General features: G+C 35.2%; 1 long non-coding RNA gene across 1 annotated transcript in view; it reads right to left on the bottom strand.

Annotated features, from left to right (window-relative positions):
* Nucleotides 1–6,191: 6,191 nt before the first annotated feature.
* The window catches only part of LOC121674068, a 139,855-nt gene continuing 121,197 nt past the window's right edge, over nucleotides 6,192–24,849 (bottom strand). The window contains exons 2-3 of the long non-coding RNA XR_006019437.1: nucleotides 6,864–6,964; nucleotides 6,192–6,288 (exon numbers count right to left, since the gene is read on the bottom strand). This is a non-coding gene — a long non-coding RNA (uncharacterized LOC121674068). The remainder of the gene's footprint in view (nucleotides 6,289–6,863; nucleotides 6,965–24,849) is intronic.

The following is a 24,849-nucleotide window of genomic DNA, read 5'->3' as shown; positions in this document are numbered from 1 at the left end:
CCTTTTTGAAAAAAAACACTAAATGCAGTAGATTGAGAATTATGGCTTATATTGGACAAGCTAATTGCAGTTTGAAGACAATTACATCCACCATCTCAAAATATACCATCTTAAATCACAGGTGTTCCCACTGTACATAAAAGATTTGCAGTGTGTTTTGGAGGAGTAGGTACTTTATTTCTAGATGACTGATAATTAATTTTTCAGCCAGGAACTGTCTTCAACATTCACCATGGTACAATAGACAAAAAATTTTTGTTTTTTCTTTTGGTTGTTTCTTTGTTGTTCTGGAGTCCCTCCCTGACATCTTCCATCTGTTTTCCTAGAGGTGACTTATGAATAAAAATTTTGAAAAGAATGCGTGGAAGTTCTTCTGGAGCACATATGTTCCCTTTGCTAACAAGCCTTTGTTTTCCTGTTAAAGAAGTGTTTGCAATGGCCCCCCACAGTGAATTGATCTAGGTAGGTCAGTACTTTTGCTCAGGTCAGACAGTGTAAGACTGTAGCATCAGAATTTTTGATTCAATAACTGTCTAGCAAGTTCTTTTTCAGCGGTGTTGAATATAAAAAATAATACAGGGAAATTTCTAACAATAGCAGTCTCCATACTATACAGTCAAGTCTGTAAAATTCACTAAATGCTTACTATTTGAATGGAGTTTTATTTTGTGGTGTGGAAGAGAGATTAGTTAGATTTCTCCTCTGAGAACTCAATTTTTTTTTTCAGTATATGATTTAGAGGAATGATGATAGTTGTGGTCTCTGAAAAAATCTAGAGGAATGATGGTGGTTGTGGTATCTGTCTTTTGAATTTTCTTCTGAATGTAAGTACTTACCCACTCAAGTCTAAGAAAATGCATTCTTCTCAATCACATTTTTGCTGCACAGTTTTTTTTTGGTTCTTTTCACTACAAAGAAGAGTTTCCAGTTAGTGTTTTCTAGTTTGCCCTTCACACAATCACTTTCATTCTAGAGATACTTTAGGTGGGCTTTCTGGTCTCCTTGACTACTTGGTAGTTGTTGATTTAATACATATTTTAATTCTTATTCCTTATTTATTTATCAGATCTAAGAAACACACCGATTTTTCTTAGTTGAATTCAATATGCAACCCTCCAACTTCCTTTCATATTTCTGAAAGAAATGTTACCTTTATATTCTTACTGAGGTCTTTTATTTTTCCAGACCTTCCCTCCTCTTACTCCTCTTTCTCTCATCTGAGCTTTTTCTACACTTTGTGATGTACTTGCATTCATCTGCCAGATTCTAATAAGGGATATTATCTCAAATTTTCTCAAATATCCTAATATGGGGAGGATGTAACAAACAGTAAATCCACATTCGGTGTCTCTATGCCACTTATAATTCTAGAAAACTCTACCATGTTCTTTTTTTATATATATAAAAAATCAGTTTCAATATTCCTCACATGAAAACCTTGATTTTCCTTATATGTCTTCTCCCTCTCTATTTTTTATTTATTCTGTCGTTTCTATTGAGACAGAGAGGTCTGAACTGCACACAGAATTCTAGAAATGGCTATGAAGGATGTACATAGTAGCATAATTTTTCTTTATTTCTTTCTTAGGAAATTTGAGGTATTTTCTACAGTAAGTAAAGATTCTTCTCAGTTGCATCTTAAATTTCCAAGTCATGTTTGCTGCTAACACAACTGATGCCAAATGCATTAATTTCACTACGAGAGTGAAACCAAATCTAATTTTGTATTAAAAAAAAAAAAAATAGGAAAGAGGAATGTTGAAAGGAAGAAAACTGTAACAGATAGTTCATGAATAAGTTTAGCATTCATACTTGATTAATCTCCACAATTTTATTTTGTCAGTAACATAGAAAAGTTACTAGTGGGAAGACACATTATGTAGAGTAAATATTGTCTTTAAAAGTAATCAAACTCATGATGTTCAAAAGTGGAGGTGGGTAGCTATTTATGATACTTAACTTTTTTTTTAAATAATTAATATATAACAAGGCATTTAAAAAATTATTTTATATGTTTTTCTGTTCCTGACCTGTATGAGAAAATTTAAGTCACTTAGTTCTAGTTCTGTAAACCTTGTGTCTATCAAGACTAAGGAACTGAGTTGTATTCAGATGCAAAATATTTTAATTTTAAAGGACATTTGAAGAGTTCAAAAACATACTACCACTAAAAAGCGATGTGTATACATGCATTTAGCTCTCAGGACACATAGTAAATAAGTCCATAAAATCTATTCGCATAGATGAGTCCATAAAATGTATTTTTTCTCTCAAATTTCCAAGCATTGTTATGCCTATTTTGCAGTTAGGGACTTCAACTCTAGAAATTGAATTTTCAGGCATCTGTGCAAGCTCCTTAGCCATAAGGCTTATTCACCTATCAACCTTCCATAGATAATTTCACTCGACATGGACATATACTAAAACAAAGATAGGTAGATATATATGACTATACATTTATACACATAGGTATATAAATGAATAACTGGGTTTTTTTCTAGTATGAAGTACAGGTAAAAGAACTCCTGGTTGTGGTGTATGATTTACAGGTTATTGTGAATCCATGAACTCATAAACCTTTAGGTAATAACATTTTCTGATAGATAATGTCTTTGTGGCTTCATAATTTTGATATTTTTTCAAGTGGAAATGTTGTTCTCTGTGATAATTCTTTCTCTGTGTGTGTATGGGTTGTGGATAAATATTAGCAAACATGAAAGAAGGGTAATAGAATGGTGAACCATCAGCTGCTATGCAAGTTCTTGTCCTCTCAATCGATCTCAGTCACCATTTAAATTAATTACATTTAATGACATTTAATTTGAATAGGAAAAAATGGTATTTTATTTAAATGAAAAACCAATGACATGATTGTCATGACACTGAGGGATAGTAAGAGACCAGAGCAAGACAGATTTTAAGCATATCAAAAGGGAAAACATTGTCTCAAAAGATTCTTTTGAGTTTTCTGCTTTTGGTGTTCCTTTTTAATGGAGATTGCTCTTCTTTATCCACCAGTAAGGAGATTATGAAGTTATATAGTCTTTTCATATTTTCTGTTTATATACTCAATGACTAGGACCTGTTCTGTTTTGCTCTAAATGCAGCATGAAAACAAAAACTCCTTTGTAACAGAAATGGTCAGTATAATTGCTGAAGATGGAATTTTATATCAAAAAGAAGTGTCTTTGTTGGTGTGATATGGATTCTCCCATCTTTTACTGATCTCAGAGGTCCTGAATATCCTAAGTAAATTCAGGAATCACTCTAACTTCTTGTCCTTCATGCTCTGCTTCTTCCTGAAATAAACTATGCATATACTACACTTTGCAATTGATTTTTTTTTTTTAAATACACAGAAAATGCATATTTTGTATTCAAAAAAATTATACCAAACTTCTGTTTTCTACCAGAGATATCTCTTTCCTCTCCATCTGAAAACCTTCTTTTGTTTGATGTCAAATAACATCTTTTTTGTCTACTTCAAAGCCAAATTATTCCCCTTTCTAGTCTCTAAGATTTGAACTATGTATTTGTAAAAAGTCTGGAGAGGAAGAGAATTTTGATGGTTTCAAGCCATAGTTTGGCTGCTTACATTTTGCCACCTTGCTTTTGTTCTGTTATATCTGAATATGCCAGTTTTCAAATACAAGGGCATATGTTACATTTCTTAGCCCTACCCACGGGATCAAAGGAAGAAGGATGAGCTGAAAGTCACCAAAATATAAGGAATGTTCAAATAATCCTGCAGTGCTACATTTGAGAAAGGTTAGGATGCTACCCATATCAATAATAACCAATAAACATACTCATCTCAGTGAAGTTAATTATAAATTATGTTTACACAAAGGAAACTAATCATCAAGAATGAGACATTTTTATTCTCAGTATTCGTCTTTGATTTAAAAAGCATTGTTTTACTGCACAGACTGACAGACTATTTTATTGCTGTCTCACTCATGAAATATCTGTCCCACCTTTCTTTACAATTCCCAAATATCTAAAGGAATATCATTGCAAAGGAATTCCATATGGGAAGCTTTTCTGACCTTTCTGATTCCTGCCTATCTAAATGCACTATTCAGCTGTTCATAAACCAACTCTAAATGACACCAGCATAGTATTTTTTTTCTACTCCCATCAGATGTCACTATTGGACATCGTGTTTCTTTGATGCTAAGGGGATATTTTTGAGTTTTACATTTCTCTGGCTACCAAAATGAGTTCTATTTATTGTTCACTATTTAAACACTGTAAGCAAGTTGGTAATGAAGGAGGTGCTCTGGTATACAAATGTGTTTAGAAGGGATGTGGCATCTGTAAAGTTAGGCTGCATTTTTAGTAGACCAGGTGATATAGTTAAAAAAATCAGTCTGACTTTTGGTTAAATTGCTTTTCTATAGGTCTGACAATGTAACAGATAATTTCAAGAATATCAGAATGTGATAATTTCTCTTAGGGTAAAAGTAGATGAATTTTTATATTCCTAACAATGGTTTCCCAAATCTGTTTGTCACTGTCTTACATATTGCTTTTTATCTGTTTTGCTCCCTGATTTCTGAAATATACACAGTAGAGTTAGGAGATTTATCAATCTATTTTTGAAGGAGAATTAATGTTCAAACGACCATGGATAATTTTATATTTCTCTCATATTAGCTATAAAATTTGCCCTCATGTTAAGTGAGTTTCAAAAATTTCAAGATACTTGTGGGATTAAAAATGTTGTACGATACTCATTTCTTCCCTGGAATACCTAAAATAAGAACTATTTTAATCTGGTCAAAATCTGTCTGACAATTAGGCCTAAAGTCCAACCTTTAATGATATAAATTAAAAATGTTGTTACATTTTGCAATCAAAACATTTCCTTTCCTTACCCGTTAGAGTGAATTTAATTTACAATTGAGCTAGAACTTGATACATATACCTTCAGTACTTGCATACATTACCTTCCTCATATCATAAAACTGCATTGCAGCATTTCAGGAAACGCTGCCCCAGAGGGTGATGATATAGTGAGTGCTTCTTAGTATCAGCTATTCATTTTCTCACTGATTTAGAATGCAACATTTTGAGCATCATTTTCAGGATGACATAACTGTAGGAGCCTAATAAATGTAAACATACTCAAAAAGAGTACTTTTTACTGCAGTTTAGTGTACTGAAGAGACAGCTAACCTGAACCACTGTAATTCAGAAAAAAGGAAGGAAGAGAAAGAAAGAAGGAGAGGGAAGGATGTGTGAAAATATTATACATAGAAAAACTAAATTTCAAACCTAAAACTGGGGGTAAAAATAAAACTTGTAACACTTTCATTGATATAATAGTAGTAAAAAAATCACTGAAGTACTTTGCTTCTTCTTACAATTTTCCCTCTAGAGTGCCAATTTTTTTTTTTACACACTTGAATGATAGCTTTAAAAGTTGTATTTATGCTTACTGATCAATTCCACTGCCTCTTTTTCTGTAGAGGACAAGGAGAATTTTAAAAGCTAAAGTTTGCCTACTTTTTTTGTACTCAAGTTTATTCACATCCTTGTTTTGCTTTTTACCTTCTCTTTTCAATAACGGAGAGAGTCAATGATTTCTAATAGTTCACTTACACTTGCAAACTTGGTTTGGTTTCTGTTTCACCACATAGATGTATCCAAGGTATATTACCAAATACTTCCCTTCTTAAATATTCTTTATTTCCACTTAATATTCTTTCCATAATAGGTTAATTTGCAATATCTTCTTGACAATGAACCTGCATGTGAAATATTACACTGTAAATGCAGAGATATAGTATCATTGCAGGAAGATTCACTTAAGTAGCCAAGATATCATTTAATAAAGATAAGTTAGTTCAGTAAAAATACAGACTCATAAGCTTCAGGAGAAACCTTAAAAGCATGCTTGAGATCCTAACTACTGCTGGCTGGCTGTAGAAATGATTTTTTTTAAATATCCGATTTTTTTGATACTCAGTATATGAGGCCTGTCTACATTTATAGCTATAAAAACTGAGTTTAAGTTAGTGGTAAAACATGAAGAGATTTCAGTTGCAATTCTTTTTGCACCGCCGACATATCCAAACTGCAATTTTGGCAGGCTAAGCCTGAGGCCATTTACTTGAAGGAAGTTATTGGAGGAATAAAACCTTCTGAGACTCTACATTTCGGATTCTTCCAAGACTGACCTGTTTGAGTATTTTCTTTGCAGAAGGTAAAATGTACATTTTTATTCCACAGACATTTCTTCACTGTATCCCATTGTACTGTGGAGAACAGAACAAGAAAATTCTAAAAAAGGGAAGATAAAGAAATGGAGACAAAATTTTTTTATTTCAATTTGGTTAACCGTAGGTGTAAATTATTTTCCCCTGCAATATTCATGGAAGTCTGCTCTGAGTATTTGTGATTATATCCTCACTGTATGGTTCACAGATAGTTATTTAATGTCCTCTAGATCCAGGTATCTTTTGTATTGCTCTATGTGTTAAATTTCTCCATGGTCACACACAAAACTTTGTAGAATAACACAATTACATTTTTTCCAGGAGTCTTTTTTTTACACCCTTTTCTTCAATTCTGTAAGTTTAGCGTTATTATTTACATAGTGAATTATGTCAGTAGATAATGAACTCCATCATCCAAATAGTAGAGCAGAAAAAGTGCTGGAGTAAGTGTTCCTATTTTAGTTTTTTCTATCACAAATTTTAGGGAAGTTTGTTCTCTGTACTTTTAACCTAGTCTAATGAGATTTACAGCTGTTGAAATTTGTGATGGTGATACAATGCCACTGTGCAAGGGTTAGGCTGATAATATTGTGAAATGACAAAGTGACACCAACAATCTCCAAATGAAGTTGAACTCACCTCAAGTTAAGAAGTTAAATCCTCACTTCTAAGCCTTCATTAGAGTTTCTTGTTTCTTTTCAAAGCCAGTAGTGAGGTAGGGATCAGACTCTTCTCCCAAGCTGCAAGTGATAGGAAGGAGGAAATGGTCTCAAGATGTGACAGGGGCAGCTTAGATTAGATATTACAAAAAAAACCTTCATCAAAAGAACTGCCAAGCATGGGAACAGACTGCCCAGAGAAGTGGTTGAATCATTACCCCTGGAGGTGTTTAAAAGACCTGTAGGTGGAGCAGTTAGGAACTTTGTTTAGTGGGGGACATGGCAGTCCTGGGTTAATAGCTGGACTAGGTGATCTGAGAGTCTATTCAAAATTAAATTATTCTATGATTCTATGAATAACTACATAAATTTAATACATATATATTATGTCTAACACTGAATTCTAACAATCTTTGGATGTCTGTCTGGCTGTTTACTTGACTTTCATTTTGTAGTAGCTAGACCAAATCCTTAACCCAGCAAATCTGAATTGCTATTGCTTAGCTCTACAGATTTGTATGCCAAGTTCTGTGATTCCTATCAAGCAATTAAGTGATCTAATGTTAGTTTCTTTTCTGACACTGAGGTTGGACTTCTCATTTGATACCCTCAAATCAGGTTGAGTTACTGTGATAGCTGAAGTTTAATATTGAGAAGTTTTTTACTTTTTATTACAAACATTGAAATGACACTCAGTATTTTATAGTAAAAAATGTATTCTATTTCTTATACTCATTCATGAATTTACAGTGGATAAATATGATTTCTACAGAGAGGTCTCAAGATGACATAACTATGCTTCTAAAGAAAACGATTCTAATGATGACAAGAATATGACAGACTTATGGTAAAATATAAGAGGGATATAGAAATGGTATTTTTTCCTCGACACCTTTTGTGTCCATCATGTGCCCAGTGTGGCAGAAAATGTCTGTAACACAGAGCTCTGCAAGACATCAGAGGCAGAAACCTGTGACAAAAATTCTTTGCGGTCAGACCTGAGAGGGCAGGCATTGTGTCATTCCTGATCCTTCTTTAGTCCTTAGGAGTCCTATCATCTTATTCTTCTCAGTGTCACAAATGTTAGAGTTTGCTCTCTGTGCACAGAACTACAACAGTTCCACAGCCATTAAACTAACAAGCTTTTTATTTCTCGAGCTACTTGTTACTACTCTCTGTTATGAAACTGTGGTTGTACCATGACAAGATAAGGAAAAGAACAGAATAAAAATTCTTTACAGATAAAGCAGACCCATTGAAATCCCACTGAAAGAAACAGGCAGGTGAACACAAGTTCAGAGATAGTACACATCAGAGCAGAGGCCTTGCAAACTCAATGCACAGCCTGTAGGCTGCTCTGAGCAGTGGTAATGCTGCGGTGTGAGGCCACAGGGCTACATTAACGAGCACATTGCACTCACCCTCCAAACCATCATCACCACTGCAAACGAACCCACATTACATTATTTATTTATTTATTTATCTTAGCAAGAGGAGGCAGGTCTTCGTGATTATTAGTGATTCTTGTAAAGCATTGTGGGCTTTTCATATCTGAAAGAAAACCTATCTTGGCAATCCCACATATTAGAACTGCAAGCCAGTAGAGTGGCTGAGTTCTTATGACTTAGCCTCCTGACTTCACAGGTTTCTGTCTTTGCATTTTATTGTAAATTGATCTAAATTTTCTATGAGTCCTTTTTTATTGAATCCAATGAGGACCATACTAAGCCATAGGACAGGATATCGGTCAGGTCCATGCTTGATGTACCTCTGCTCAACATTAATTATATAAGATTTCCCATTTGAGATTATCATAATTATGGTTATTATTAGCTGATATAAACTAGGAACGCTCCAGAATGGATCCATTACTTGTAATACAGTTTCATTAATGTCTTTATTTTGTTTTCTTCATATGTTTGAGAACAAATTCTCAACAGTTTTTAGCAATCTAGCAAAAGACATGCAATTGAACTTGATTTCACAGAAGTCCTTTTTTTTTCTTTCTTAATTGGAGAAACAGTGTAGAATACTGATGGATAATCTGATATGCAGTCCGTGTTATATGGTAATCACAGAACTAGAACAATCTCATTCTGAGGTATCTATCTCACAAGAGAAGGAAGTTATTACAAAAACACACAAAGTATTTTTCAAAATTTATTTACTATTTCTTTTTATGGCCATAATTATTGTCAGGAAATAGTTCTTGGCAAAGACATTAAAGGAAGAGATTTTTTATCTTCCTGGAGTTTTTTTATAAGTTTTCTGACATTTTCAACCTAAAAAAGAATTTAAAATTCCATAGGTGGACCAAATATTCATGTTCTTTCACCCCAATTATACTTAACAGAGTAAAATCTTTGTGAATTTGTTTCCAGCTGTTCTCTCAGTTTGTTTGGTTTGTAGGTGCTTACTCTGCCATATCTTCTGAATCCGATAGTTTGGCAATGCCTTCCTCAAACTGTAAATACCCTGATTGTTCCAAAATATTTTGCTAAACTCAGGTAGGTAGGAGTTGGTACTGGAGAGGCCAGGAAAGCATTCTATAATGAAAACAAAGGCTTCCAAATAGAGGAAATCCCCAAATAAGCTATCAGAGCAGGATTTTTTGCCTCCATATTAAAATTTCCTTTCATGTGGTTAGTTTGCATAAAGTGGCTACCTAGGGATATTCTTTACTATTAGCTGACATATTGTTTGGGTTCTTATTGCTACCCTGTATGTATAATGATCTGAAATCAGATGAAAGAAGTTTTATCCCCCCAATACCTGAGAGACTGCAACCCCCTTCCAAGTTTGCCATTTAAATCCCAACTGTGTTGTTGCCTTTAACTGTGTAAGACAGCAAGACAGCACATTTTGTAGATTAAACCAATAAACTAGCAAACATAAAAGAAACAAATCTCATAATTGTGGATTTCAATTAAAGAAAGGAAGATCAAAGCAAACATTCTGCTTGAAATTGCACAGCTGCTATCTACACAAAATGAGAAAAAAAAACCCCTTCTCCAGCTAGCCATAATTTTTGGGGTGGGGGAAGGAGGAGGGAGAGCTCATACCCTGCAGTGGAACAGATTGCTTATGCTTCTCACGTCCCAGTCAGTAATACAGAAATATTGAGTAATAAATTCCCTGCCTCTCTTGATCTGAGAAGCTCCCACCATCTGTGAAAGCCAATTTGTAACAGCTTTAGTATAAAGATTCAGTAAACAGACAGTCACAAGCATTGTGCCAAACAGTGCCAACATTTGAAGAAAAAACATAAAGCCAAAGCATGAGTAACACCACGACCTTTGTACTGCAAAATTATCCAGCGACCAAAACACTTTTGACTGCAGAGATTTTTTCCTTCTTTTTGCCATCAGCAAAGTGTGCTGGAGCCTGCACACAACACGGCTACATCTGTGGGCTGTGTACGTAGGCCTTGTCCTAATGTGCTGAATTATTATTGATGGCTGGGGCAGTTCTGCTCTGCTGGTGAACCAATAATGTCAAGGCAGTACCTGCAAGATTAATTATAGGAGAGAATGGGCTCTGCTTTCCAGGGACTGAGACTTTAATAGAGACTGAGCATTAGTTTCAGGGGATTCAACAGACAGCTGAACAAATGCCTCAGACAATGTCATACATGCTAAATCCTGGCACTTACCTCTTAGCAGTACTGAAAGAAAAGTTTCAACAATTGTGCTTAAATTGTGAAAAACAGAGGGCTCTATAAACCAAATGAAAAGGAAACAAACCCATACCAAGATTCCTGAAACAGGTTTGGCTCTATAAACCCATGTGAGCATATTGCCCTCTGCAATTACCAAAGAAAAAAGAGACCGTAGCAAATTACTCTAGCATTAGCAGAAAAGGAAATGGCTTTTTGGTGACTGACAGTGCTCAGTTTTTCCAGATACATGTGACATTCTGCACATGGAAATGTAAGTTGGATCAAAGGGCAGAATATTGTATGCTCTTTCTTTTGCACCACTGCAGTGGAAATTTGTACTCCACGGGGCATTTTAGCTGTAGAGAACTGAGAATATGTAGTGGATGAAGCTGCAGCCATAGCAACAGCTACATAAATTTTCAGGCAATGGCAGGCACATGGTACACAATTTAAGCAGTATAACTCCTACACTGGCTTCAAAATAAAAAAAAAAAGAGAAAAGCAAGGAAAATTGGAGAAGAGGGTGTCAAATATGGCTTATTACAAAGTAATCATACCTTCCACTTTATTAAGAGCTGGGCCTCCTGCCTTTTGCTTGTGAGATCAGAGAGGCAGCTGAGAGCTTAACTGTATCTTTTACTTAAGCACTCACAGATATTATTCCTCTCTATTGTTTTCATTATCTCCTAGGCCTAATATTTTTTAAAAAGTCCTGGGAATTGTGAGTCCAAATTTTCAATATATTGTCCAGCTACCCACACCTTGTGTCTCTTTGTAGTTGTGCAATACTTTTGACAAAATAATCCCAAAACTAATGAGACCCACAGGCTGTTGTGGCTTAGCACACCAAAAGATAGGCTTATGAAATTAATCTCAAAAGGGAATGAAATAAGTTCACACTTCACTGATTTTTCAGTTTCACAATTGCTAAGCACTTTACTGCTTTTCTTCAAACTTGAAATTCCGGCAGAACTGTTAAGCAAATGCATTTGAGACTGCAAGACCTACAGTAGAATGATATATTCAAGCTTTCATCTTCACTTTCTGTGCTTAGCTTCTGGGTGATTTCTTTCACAATATCCTGTGAAATTCCACTGTCAATTTTTCATTGGCCACAGGCACATGATTGGAGACCCAGAAGAAATTTGCACATCTCAAACTACGTGGGAGCTTTGCAAGCCTAAACAGTAGTTTAGAGATTGACCAAAGTGACTCAAATCCTGCTCTAAAATGAAACAGTGAAGCTTCTAAAAGTTTTTACTCCACGTTGGAAAGAATGACAATTTTTAAAATATGCTTTCAGAACGAAAAGATGCCATTTCAGCTGGAACACATCAACTTTTTTTCTTGGTTTTTTTTAGATTTGTGTTTTAGTGACTGAGTCCCTGACAAAGCTTAGAGATGTTTCTCTAAAACAGACATAACTTCACAAACCTTGCTGTTCTGACAAAGTGGAGAATGCCAGCAAAATTAGATTAGTTTGAAAAGAATACAACCAATTTGAATAGTAAACCCATTTTCTTCCTCCTAAGTTCAATTCATTTTTCACCAAGCGCAATTTAGTTCATATTAAATAAATTAAAGTACAAAATCTAAACCTAGCATCTAAGTATAGGAAAGCATCTCCTGTTACATTGTTTCCCAGATGAGGCTTGTGAAGGAGTGAAGCTAACATAGTTTGTAGCTAAGTATCTGAGCTAAGAAAAAGGAGAGCTTGTATTCATGTGGATTGTCCCTGTATCTTTTCATACTAATATTAATTTAAGCTGCTCATCAGTCACACAAATAGTGCTTAGTGTCCTGTCATATGTCATAAAGAAGTCAAAAGATGTTAGAAGCCTGACTGACAGTAGAGTACATTACTATGTTTGTTACCACCCTGAAGACAATCTCTTGCAAGACTGGTTAGCTAAAATGTCACATTATTCCCAACCATATTTGAAGGAAGTACAATCTCATGGCTTTACTCTGTCTTTATCCCACAGTGTTTTGTGGACATGTGAAAAAACATGACTAAACTCTGTTGCATGAGAACATAATTCTATTTGATTTTTTATTTGATCCTGTAGTCAAAGTTCTTGTGTTTCTCCTCAAACATCAGCTGGTGTTTTTCTTACTGACAGTCTGAGTTTTGGGATGAAAGACATACTGAACTCAAAAGTCCAGACATGGATATTTTTTTCTCCCAAACACTGAAAAGTTTTAAAATAGGAAATAAAAATTCTTGAATATTATAAAAACATTTTCTTAATTTTGTGTAGATACCTCAGAAGTATTTAAATTGGAATAAATTTATAGTCATTATAAAATGAAAGCTCACACCAAGAGTGAAAAATTTGCCTAAAAGAAGGTGGACTCAAAGAGAAGATGGGTAGGCCAAGTACCCTCAGTCCAGAGTAAATCATAGATAGAATAGGCTATTTTAAAACAATTAGACCTCTTAACAATCAGATATAAAATTTTCCCCAAATGATAAAGTATATCACAGAATGTTGTTGGCATGCAAAATACCTGAAGTTAACAAGAAACAGATTTATGTCAAAACTCCAGAGCAAAGCCTCCATTTATAATATGACTTTTGAAGTCACAGACTTATAACTTACTGTCACCCCACTCTCATAAGATTGCTTCTCTCCCTCACAGTTGAAAACAAGTGGTTTGAATGTATCAGACATGTCTTTGGTCAGGTGATAGGTGTTTGGAAACAGCAGGATAAAGACAAAGTCTAGATACTTTCTCCTATGTTCTGGAAGGTATTATGCAGGTGCTATGACCTGATCAACTTCAATTTGCACTGCAGTGCTATGCACCGTGCTAAAAATCATACCCTGTCTGAGTTTTCAATCATTTAAATGTTACTGAATACCAAAACTCAGTTAAGGAGGTAAGGAGCCTTTGGACAACCTTAGCCAAGGTGACTTATCTAGAGAAGCAGTAAAATAAGGAGGCAGGGAATTACAAAACAGAATGGTCATTCCTAATGAGATAATTCATCAAACTAAGAATTAGTAATTTAGTGCAGTGAACACTACTACTAGCTCCATAGAAAAAGTAGCATTCCAGACTAGGCTTTAAGTGTCTTTTAGGTGTTTAGTAAATAGTAGCTGTATCACTTTTACCTCACATTAATGTGGTTGGTTTGCCTCAGCACTGATACTGACACCTACATTTTTTTCTTGTGCTACATGGAAAAGCTATTGAAGTCAGTTTAAAAGTGATTCCTACTTTTCCTGAACATTAATTTAGTGAAGTAAGGTACATCAAGTTGTTTGAAACAATGATCAAAAGAGGCCTATTTTCCTATGAAAAAGTCAATTTCTGGCAAAAGATGTGGTAGAAATTTACAGCACAAAATGAATTGACAGAATAAAATAGCTTTTAATCTCTACCCATTTTCCTCCCCTTGGAGGATAATTAAGTCTCAACAACACAACTGCCACATCAACTATCATGATGTGTCCTGGCTTCTCAGTGAATATTCACTATTTTTTAATTAATTATAAGAACAAATTATTTATATCGTGTTTGTGAACTTCTAGGGGGGAAAAAAAACCCCCTGCATTTGTGTGCAATTTTCTTACAGAAATGTTTTTTGTGGCTGAGTGGTTTCACAGATTTATAACTGTATTCATACAGTTTACCTCATGAAAAATGAAGGGAATTCAAAAATTTTTGTATCTATACTTGCTGTAGTCAAGTGCCATAACTCAGTGAAGGTTATTCTAGATAGGAAGTTATTCATCAAATAAAAGTGAAATACCTGCCTTCAGAAACGTGTGACTCGTGCTCCACAGCCTCTGTTGTTGCCTCTTTGTCATGGAGCCCAAAGCCAGCATTTTAGCCCAGATGGCTGTAGGGATGAAGGGTGGCTGCAGACCTCCCTAAAAAAGGTGGTTGTAACACTACGTGACTGTATGTGGGAAGGGAAGGGACAAGGATTGTTTTTCATCACCATCCTTTTTTTTCCAATAATGCTAGGGGTTTTTTTCTGAAAGTCACATATACAGCATTGATGGGAGTCAGAGACAGTGGACTAGTAAGGGTGCACAGGAAACCAGGCTGTAACTATCCATTATCAGAACTAGGAATGTGTTCAGTTTCAGTGTTTTGAGCCAGGAAGGGAAATGGTACCTGAAGGAATACTCCTGGCTCTTCTACAAGACTGAATTAATTTTGTCATTATCCTCGGGGTGATAAAATTCAATTTTGCTTACAGTACTTAGAAGCTCTGAGCTATCTGTGCTACCACCTCACCAGAAAGGAAGGATAATTATTTTTGTAGGAAGGCCCTTGTGTGACACAGGCACCCTAGATTCTTACTGTATCTCTAGGCAAAGCTTCTCATGAAGTCATAAACAATTCAGCATGTTTACAGGTTTAGAAGTGACCTGTGTCTTGATCTGGATATGCCAAAATCCAGGAAATAAGAAGCACAAAAAAGAACAATAAGACTAGGGCAAGAAAATAAGTATTTGATACCATTTGCAGTGAAAATCTATTAGGGATAAACAGAAATTATGTTTTATTTGCCTTTAAAATGGAAACAGGTTTGTGAAAATATGAGACCTTCCACTTAATTTTCTGATTCATAAAATGATATTTTTTATTGCAGTTTGAGTTATTCTCATAGAAGTACAGTTGATTCTGAAACTGCCTACTCAAGGACTTCTTTTCTTCGCACCATCCTATTTCTAGGTCAAATGAGATAGAATTTTATGGTTTTATGAAAGGTACTGTCATCTAACTAGATTTGATTCAGAAATTCATAATCTGATTTATCTGAGTTCTTCTTTTAGCAGTTCACAAGCTCTTATTGCAGGTCAGACTGTGAGACTTCCTCCTCAAAAATTCTCTTTTCCTACATTTCCTTATTTCTGGAAAAAATGAAATTAAAAAAAAATATTAGCTTTTTATTTCCTCCTCTAAGGTAATCAAAATTTTTCTAGTTAGTATGTCACTGATCACACCAGCTTATTTCCTAATTAAGATTAGTGTGTTTGTTTCATTAACTTCCCTCTTTAGAACAGTCAGTAAGCACAGTAAATCTGAGATTTTTAAGTAGCAAAGGGATTCAGTGCATGGTAAAGTAGACAATACATCAAATTCAAATACCTAAAATGAAGAAATCAATCATAATCCTTTTTTTAAAAAAATATGGATCGAACTTATTTTCAATTAAAATGACAAAGCTGACAACATCAAGCTCATATACAAGTAATGAAGTATGACTACTTTCAGTAACAGAAGTGAATACATTCTTTTGGTCTTAATATTATGTACCTTAGTATAATCATTAGGGAACAGATTCTTATCTAAGATAAGATGCCATAGTTACACTAGGAAGTTATGACATTACACCATCTGAGAATCTACCTTGAATATCACACTCATTTGCACCTAATTTCAGCTACTTCTGGGTTGTTTTTTTTTTCTAATATGAGGATTTTTAGATAACTCCTGAATTAAAGAAATTTCTTTTGGAGCTTTACAAAGACAACCTTTCAAACTTATTATGATGTACAGGGTATAATCTACAAATCATGTCAACAGAGTTTATTTCCTTTGATTTCACACTATAGCTCTAGGCATCTGCTATAGCAGATAAGAAGCAGCTTTAGATAGCTCACTAAAGCTATCATACACCAAACGACTTGAAAAAAGGGCTAACAGATTTTGTAAAAACAAAAAAGAGGGGAGGAAAGTATAGTAAAAGAGAAACACAAAGCTGGCTTGTGCCAAAACAAAACATGTAGCTAGAACTGCCAGACTGTCTTCAGTAGTGAGGAAATCATGAATATATGTTGCCCAGTACTCTTAATCTTGTCATGTGAAGTAGTGCATAGTGGCAGAGAATGCTAGAACTGATTGTTAATTGGAATGATAAGACTGGTTTATCATCATCTTTCTGTCTTGCCAGGACATAAACTTTGTTCTTGCTGCATATCAGCTAGGTGTTTAAAAAAACTTGTAAATTCTGCTGGTATAATTGGAAATTATTTTGATTCACACTAGGAAATGGGATTGTGTTTGATATCTTCTGTTAGATATCTGAATTTGATATACTGTCCATAGTACCCAGCTCTCAATTTTCTCAATATATAAAGAACTTAGTTCCATAGCACTTACTGATCTAAAGAGAGAATCACCTGAAAGGCATTCCTGTACCATATTTAAAGTGCAACTTTGATCTACTGAAATGTTAACCACAAAATCTGTGTGTTTTTAGAGAAATGTTATTCTACATGCTTCAGACTGTAAAAGATGATAAGGAAAAAAGGGCAACAGGGAAAACAAAGCCCGATACATTAAAATGTTACTGTGAAGCAACGGATTAGATCCGGAATTTTCACCCTGCCTAGAAAGAGGGAAGGTGGGAATGGTAGGATGTTTCCTTCCACTGACTCATACCCACATACCTAGTAAAGGCTGAGCTGAACTGACACAGTCTGTCAGTGGGTTTGTTTACAGTCTAGTTTTAGTTCTGCATTCCATCAAGCAGCAGGGAAACAGTTTGTTCAGTGTGCTTTGAAGTTAATGATGAGAACTACATCATGTTTAAGAAACTTTCTCTCCAAATAAGTGCTTACCTGAAGAAGAGTCATGATTTAGCGGGTCAGAAAAATTCCAATTGCCAAGAGACTTACAGACTACCTTAACGTATACTGAACACTAAACTCCGTATACACAAAAAATACTGCTTTGCAACTAGCACTGACAGATGTGAGGGGACATGGGGTGGTCTGTTTCAGGCACCGTGCAAACCACAGTTTAAAAGCAAGCAGTTGTAAGTAGCTTGGCTCGAGCATACTGACATAATTTTTTAGTGGAGGGTGGGGATGGAATGATTCTGAAGATCTTCTCAGTACAGCTGTCACTCCTGTCAGTATTACTTGAGCCACCACTGGGATAACTTGAACTCCCACCACCACTGCATGATTCACTATGCTGTTTTATCCTAGGAAATCCTGATGCTCTGCTGTGACTTCAAAGCTGCTGCCATAACTGCATGTGTGGAAAGTTATCATCTACTGTAACTAACAAAAAAGTACTGAACATTATTAACCCTTCTGTAACAAACCAAGTTTCTATTTTAGAAATATATCCTGCATCAATGTGCTTTTAAGTTCCTAAATCAGCCAAGTACACTTTGGTCCTGGTCTCCCTCTCTGGAACTGGATTTTCAGTTTGGTGTTCATTATTGGAGGTTTCATTTTTGGCATAATATTGGTCTGTTTCTGGAGCCTTCAAGCTAGTACTCCCTGTCCATAAATTAACTACAAGATGCAAGACTAATGTCACCACTACGCAAACCCTAGTTATCTCTCTAAAACTCCTTCTCATTAAGACTTCAAAAGCAGAAAGTATTTCTTGAAATGGACCCTTCTAAAAAAACCAAAACAAAACACAAATACACACCCCCCACCCCCCCACCGCGTAAACCCACGAAACAACAAAGAAATAAAAAAGTAAGTACACATAAAGTCTCATAAGTCAAACATATGTGACACTCTCCCTGGTGTAACAGAGACTTTGGGTTGAGGTCAATGACACGACTTCTCTTAGAGGCACTGGAAAATTGCAGCCCTGATTATTGCTCTGTAATATGATAGGCAAGTATGGCAAAATACTGAAATACCTCATCATGTACTAGACATGCTCTTGCATGTTGGACATGTAATAATGATAACAAAATATGATATATACAAAAACTGGATCATCCTCTAGAGACAGACACTGATCTCTTCTCTGTGGTGAGCAGTGACAGGACCCAAGGGAATGGCCTGAAGCTGTTTCAGGGGGGGTTTAAGTTGGATATTAGGAAAAGGTTCATCACTGGAGCAGGGCCCTCAGGGAAGTGGTCACAGCAAGTTCAAGAAGCATTTGGAAAACATTCTTGGGGCACATGGTGTGACTCTTGGGTTGTCCTGTGCAGGGCCAGGAGTTGCACTCAATAATCCTTGCAGGTCCTTTCCAACTCAGCATATTCTGTGATTCAGCAATATATACTAGGACAGAAGTATTTAATTATTGATTCTTGATTAATCGTTAGTCTTAATTCTATTGATTTAGCATTAGGTATTTAATCAAAAATGCAGATAAAATACCTGAGATTTTTTTTTTCCTTAATATTGGAGGGCAAGTTACTTAAAAAAAAAAAAAAAGCACCCCAAGTAATTTAATTTTATTTGATCTCAGAGATTTTGATGTTGTTCTAAGGCAAAATTTAAGAACCTCATTAACATAAAATGTCAGAATATTTTAAAACATACTGTGAGGTGTAAACACCTTAGAAGCCCCTAGAAATGGTCAAACCAACAGCCAAGAAGGAAGCTGATTTGATGATTTCTGGAGCTGAGTCTGTGTTTCTATATAATTTCGAAGTGTTCTTCTGCAGTTCAAAATAAAAACAACCCATGATACTTTGGGATTTAGTATTAACACTAAATCAGGGAAACATTCCAATATTATTTAGTGAAGAAGAGAAGTCAATTTTAACATTCTTATGGATTAAGCAGTCTCCAAGGTATTTCAGGGAAACAAAGTCCTGTCAATATATGTTAACTGTGTCCCTTATTCAAAGCCCACTGAACTCAACAAGGATTTTATGAGGAGCCAAAAAGATTTAAAAGTTTCTGTTTCCTTTGACTTTCATCTAGAAAGGTTGTGAAAACAATCCTGTTCTCCTTCAGACTGGCTGGATAATCAGGTGCTATTTAGGCTTTAAGATGTGCCCAGACGAGGGTTTAAGGCTTCAATGACCCATGGAGATCATCAGTTAGGGAAATCACACATGAGGAGTCACAGTTCTTCTCAGTTATGCACGTAGCTGCTTACTGAGAGCAGCTCAGCACAACGTCCTCGTACAGTGATCTGCTGCAGCTAAGCAGACAAGTGTCAGTGAGGGACAGGTACTTTTCTTTCTTATTTATCTGTGCTGTCATCCCAGACCAAAAAAAAAAGAACCAAAAAGACCCCATGATTTTCAGAAGTTTCTAGTTTAATCAGTGTTTTCCAAAATTGCAAGAGAGGGAGAGAAGATATTTCAACTTTCTTTTCCAAGCGTTAGTTACTGTCTTGTCCTGAAATTAATATAAATCCCTAAAAATTCTCCCTGTGCAGAACTCAGAAGAACTATTTATCTCATGATACATGATCTAGGCGCCCTCTATTCTCTGAGTTTCCCTTAGTTTAAAACTTCAGAGCCTGTTATCTGTTATTAGGGACCACTCTTACACTGATGAGCTGTTCTCTTCTTTCCTCAGTTGAATCCTGACTTTTCTCCCAAGACAGGAAGATTAAATTAAAAGACGGTATAACCCGCATGAGAAGATGAAGCCATTATAGCATGGTGCTTTCAGATCAAATTGGTGAATTTCTCTATTAAAAAGCAATTAAAGAACGAACCTAGAATACCATTCATGCTGAAATGCACTTTCATCAATTCAGTTTTTATGTATGTTGCTGGAAAATTAAAAAGGTTATCATAAGAAATCTCTTGAGAGCTGGAAATTGTTTTGATGTTCAGCTAAGGAGAAAGCAATCTGATCAATCCATTACATTTCAAAATACACATTGAATCAAAATGAGATCAAAAACTGAATGAAACAGAACAATAATCCTGAAAGGTAAGTTTGAGATAGGTATTTTTATTTGCCCATTCAAAAGATATCCACCAGCATCCTTCATCTGACTCTTTTGAGGTCTGTTCTGTTACATTTAAGCTCTTTTTCTTACTTTAAGTTTTACCAGTCAAAGTTCCCTTTTACAACAGGTTTGGATACTTCAGGAGAAGGAAACACAGAAAACATGAGTTCATCTTTTTCTTAGGACAGTAGCTCAACACCCTAATGTGAAGCACCAGGAAATCATTCCCATCTAGCTCTCATCATCTTCTATCACCAGGAGTGGGAATTTTTCTGTTTGATTTTGCTAGAGCTTCTTGAAATATTGCCTAATATTGACCAACCTGTTAATTTTCTAGCTCTTTTTGATCTAGCATGGGAAAAGTCTTATTAGAAAATAGTAGTAGTAATACTGGTAGATTCCAAGAAGCCAAGATCAGGATTAGTGCTGCAAAATTACTCAAATCTGCTTAAAAGAGACTGCCTGGGTCAAAGGGGGGAGTGATCTACAGCTTTTACTCTTTCAAGAGAAACCAACCAACATATCAACCAATTGAGGTGCATGTCTCTACAATGTTTCTATAATAATAAGAGGCTATGTCCAGACAAAAAGATAATTTATCCTCTTTTATCCACTTGTTAAAGATTAGATGATGTACTCAAAAAATTAATTCAGAGCACACATATTGTGCTTTAATCATATATTTATTGCAAGGAATTTTAAATCAGGTCTAGGTAGCCTTCATGATCCTGTGCTATACAAACTGAAGGCGTGAGGAGATTAATATATTTGTAACCTTGAAGAAATTTAAAACCTTTCAGAAGACCAGTTCTCCCCTTATTACCTAGATTTCTGGCTATTCAAAAGGGAGCACCCATTGCCTATATAAGAATTCCAAAACATTGAAGTCCTATGTGACAAGTATGACAAAACTAGCTTTTTAAAAGAAAGAAAATATTTTTTTCTCATATTTTCTTGACTTTTACCAAGCATAGTATGAAGAAACCTTATCCATATCTTGTGTCAACAGATATTGAAAGAATGCACACTTTTAAAACTGAAAATGTTAAATGAACAATAGCTGTCAAAACCTTGCACAACTGCTTATTTTTCATTTTACTACAGAATTGCCCCTCAACTGATTGAAGTAGTTATAAATTTTGAGAACCTTGCAGTCTGCTTTCAGGTAGTAAGTCTTTTAAAAGCAGACAGTTTTAACACAATGCATATTGCAGCTTTATATCCCCTTGTCATTCAGATAACAGGTATGTGAAAAACCTGCGTCAGCTTAAGGGGAAACTGGTCACATTCACTGAAGAGTAGACTATTGGGAGTCATGAATACACAGAAACTACAGCCAACCCAGGAAAGATCTGAGACAAAAACTATTGGAAACTTAGAGAGTACTCAACAGAAACATCAGTTACGCTTTCCCATACTTCTCTTCCTAGACTTTTAATTGACCCTCAGTAAGGACAGAACAAAGGTCTTGGTGGACCTTTAGCTGGGTTCAGTACTGTCCTTATTGTGTTTTTATGCCCTACCAGATAATACCATCATTTCGTAGACCTTCATAAAAAAAGTTAATTTGACTTTTCAGAGCAAATTCCCAAATGGCATTGTATTCCTCTTTTAAATTCATGGGTCATTATTATTGAAACACACTCACACACACATAGATATAAAAAATACATATAAAAACAGTATGTACAGAAATAAGCCCAAAAGTTTCTAAGTCCTCTCTTCACATTGTGTTAGGTAAGCATCTGTCAGAGAATATATATTTGCTGGCTTCAGGGCAGATGCTTAGACTAGGTACTTCAAATATCTGTTCTCCCTTGTTTTTAAATGATATAGGGCTTACTTAAAAAAAAAAAAAAAAGTAGCTCAGTTCCAGAGTTATTATCTTTAATTACAAACTTCAGTTTCAGCTTCACTTATTAAATTCAGTAATTCTGCAGAATGTAGAAATATAAGCAGTACACTTTTAACTACAAGCCCTGTCTGTGGATCCATCAGAAATGTGTATCTCTTTGTTCCCAGTTCTCTGTTTTATGGGTAGAATTATTTATGCCCTTTAAAACAAATCCAAACAAAATCAGCAGCTACCCCTGTGTGGATAATATGGATAATGATAATTCCTGATCTGACCTACCATGGCAAATTGTCATAATTATTCCTCAGCTACATTTTGGTTAAGAGTATTGTCCTCAGATTCATAAGTTATAAATCAATAGGTACTGATCAATGGATTTACCAGGAATCTTTGATACTGATGTAGGTCCATTATCTCACATTTTTCAGTGGTTTATCCTCTCTGTTTATGGGGCAATACCTCGGTTCCCATTTTGGTGAGACCATCTCAGAGGGGATCTCTAACCTAAGGCCCAAACCTGGCGTAATAACATAAACTTGTACAACGTCCTAATTGCACACAGGAAAAAAGGTTTTAGCATTATCTTGAGTAAAGCAAAGGCAGACTAAATCTACTCAGTCTCTTGTCACCAGCTCAGACCATGTGTGGCCAGGTGCAATGTTGGTAAGATGGGCACATTTGGCTTGAAGCTACCAATAGTGTTTTGCCATGGTGTCATATTGCTGACACAGCCAGGGACATCAGACTTGAGGTCTTTTCTAGAAGATCCTAAAGAGCAACACCATGGTCTTGCTGAGTTTTGATCTATTGGAAAACGTATGTCTACTGCCTTAGGACAATGGCCAAGTAGACAGACACAGGTCAGAAAGCAGTCAGTGTTTTTACCTGCCATAGGGACAACTGCCTACCAAGCAGTGTAGATGCAAAAATAAATCACAATGCATACCAAGCTGAGTCAACTAGAATTGTAACTACTGTTTTGTCTATGACACTTGCATGCAGTAGAAAACAGAAATGATCTGATAATATTCTGCATTTTGAATGTCTTAAATGTCTTAAAATGACTTCATAGTTAAATGACTGAATAAACTTCCACAGCATCTACTCTGAATGATTATGGAGTATGATGATCCTTAAATAAAATAAGGCTTCAGCTTTTGCTTTCCTTGTACTTAAATCTCTTACTCTTTAATATAAATATCTTCCCCACTAAAAACACAGAAGCACTGCATCAGCAATTGTCAGGGGAAATTCTAGTACCCAGCAAGCCAGACAGGTCATTCACTGAAGAGCAAGCCAATGTATTGGGCTGTGAGACTTTTACAGTGTTAAAATTAGCAGAGCATTGCCAGAAGTGTGTCTGTACACTTTTGTTGGATGATACTACAAGTAGCACATAAAAAGCTGAGAAAGGGAGAAAAGATGAAAGCAAAAAGCTGGCTTATAACTAATGATAATAAAACTCTTGGCAAGTCAGATTACTGAGAGTCTCATATCAAAAGCAACTTTGACAATAATTCAAATTCCAGAGTCCATAAAATTAGTCATGATTCAAATATAAAAACATCAACAATTTGCATAAAAGCTTTCCTTTAAAGATTTAGCACTGTGTACCAAATGAAGAAAAAAAGCACTACCATAACAGCAACACTTTAATATAGGTATCCATTATCTAATGCTTATATAATGGAAGCCAAATTGAGCTCATTATTGTCAGTGCTATTATGCTGAATACTAAATGAACTCATCATAGAAACACACTTGCTTTAAAAACTATTACCACAACATCAGTGGCAAGGAAAAAAATTGCAAGCAAACTTCCTGAGATGACTAATTTGATTTCAGTGTTAACTTCTAATGCATTATTAATCAATAGTTCATTATAATTTAAGATAGCACTTAGTTTATTTGAGGTTTATTTGTATACATTTCATTTCTGTAATCTTTTACTGTACTGCACTTTATTCCTATGTAAACAATGCTGGTTGTTCTGATACAGATTTACAGTAAATGAAAGTATGATATGTTTCTGTATAATTCAGATTTGTTCTGTTTTCCAAAACCAGGAGAGGTACAAAAAAGGAGATGCATTTCAATGTAAACAGTAAGCTAAAGCTATAAGAAAAGACTGAATATTTTACATTTTTAAATGGCTTGTATAAGTTTATTGTTAAAAGATATACAAATATGGTAGAATAGTAGATGTTTTAATGTACCAGAATCATGTATATGAAACAATGTTACTTGGAGTCTGTAAGTGTTGTGAATTTTTTTTTTTGGTATCAAAATAAAATGCAGTATTTGCATGATGAAGCATTAATATTCCTTCTTTCAGGACTGGACAAATCATGACTTCTATTAAAAGTGGTGTTTCAGAATTCCAACATGATTTTCTGGTAACAAAGTTTATGAGCAACAGAATAAAGGAAGTTAGGATTCCTGGAAGGCGTCAGAATCATGATCATATTATCACTTACAGAAGTTAGTAAAATACTCCTTTTACCCAGTGCTAAATAAATAAGAAAAAAAGGCTGTGATTTTTAGTTAATTTTATTTAATGTTTTAATTTGCATTCACATTACAAATTCAACTATTTGTCAAAAAAATTATACTGTGTAAAACTGTACTAGTTTGAAAACAAACCAGTGGGAGGCACCAAGTCAGAATAACAATTTAATGGAAATTAAAGAAAAGGAAAAAAATGTAAAAGAAAACACTGGTTCAAACTGACAGAGTCAAGGTACAACCTGACACCCTGTTAGGCAGGGTGGTGGTAGCAGTCTGGTAGAATGGTGGCTGCAGTCCTCT

This window comes from Corvus kubaryi, unplaced genomic scaffold, assembly GCF_017639235.1.
Source record: "Corvus kubaryi isolate FWS band 111438036 unplaced genomic scaffold, C.kubaryi_AGA036_p1.0 66, whole genome shotgun sequence".
Taxonomy (NCBI): domain Eukaryota; kingdom Metazoa; phylum Chordata; class Aves; order Passeriformes; family Corvidae; genus Corvus; species Corvus kubaryi.
This window is presented reverse-complemented; position numbering and strand designations above follow the sequence as displayed.